We start from the raw sequence: 444 nt of genomic DNA, 5'->3' as shown, positions 1-444 counted from the left end.
GATGCACAGGGGCAAGGCTGCTAAGGGTGAGCAGAGGTGTGGAAGGAGTGATTAAAGCACTCAGGAGGCAGAGGCAGGTGGATTTCTGTGAGTTTGAGGCCACCTGGTCTATAAAGTGAGTTCCAGAACAGCCAGAGCTACATAGAGAAGCCCTGCCTGGTAGGACAGAGTACTAGGCAGATAAAAGATACAGGAAGCTGAGGGACGGAAGGTTGGAGGGTGGGAAGGTGAAATGTAACCCTGACTGGATAGCTTCACAGGAGCAGGGATGAGCAAGTTGGGAGACTGTTTGACTGACATGTTCTTGCTGTGCTAAGGCTGGTCTCAGCCCCTTGGGCTTTGTGTGTGCACTATCACTCTGGTCAGCTAGAATTATTAAGTGACAGTGAGTGGTTGGGTGAACAGAAGATTCTCCCAGAACTGTGAACACTGGACTCTCCAGGA

The sequence above is a fragment of the Cricetulus griseus genome, chromosome 6, assembly GCF_003668045.3.
Source record: "Cricetulus griseus strain 17A/GY chromosome 6, alternate assembly CriGri-PICRH-1.0, whole genome shotgun sequence".
Lineage (NCBI taxonomy): Eukaryota > Metazoa > Chordata > Mammalia > Rodentia > Cricetidae > Cricetulus > Cricetulus griseus.
This window is presented reverse-complemented; position numbering follows the sequence as displayed.